Consider the following 259-nt stretch of genomic DNA (forward strand, 5'->3'; position numbering starts at 1 on the left):
AAGAAAGAATCTCAACAAAGTTTCGGGGCAAATTTTATCTCCTTTCAGATACACCTTATTTTTCTCCAGATTTTATTCTCTTCAGACACACATCTCGGATTTTATTTTCTCTCCCGCCACATCAGCCCAAAGACCTTGGGATCCGCCGGGAATATTGTTTACAGCGAAGGGCAGCGCGAGGAGAGCGATTAGGATTCGGGAGGAGGCGCAGGTGGAGGATCTCGCGCTGCTAGGACGCCAACGATCGGCTTCTGTCTTC

This window comes from Penaeus monodon, chromosome 30 (assembly GCF_015228065.2).
Source record: "Penaeus monodon isolate SGIC_2016 chromosome 30, NSTDA_Pmon_1, whole genome shotgun sequence".
NCBI classification, from domain to species: Eukaryota; Metazoa; Arthropoda; class Malacostraca; order Decapoda; family Penaeidae; genus Penaeus; species Penaeus monodon.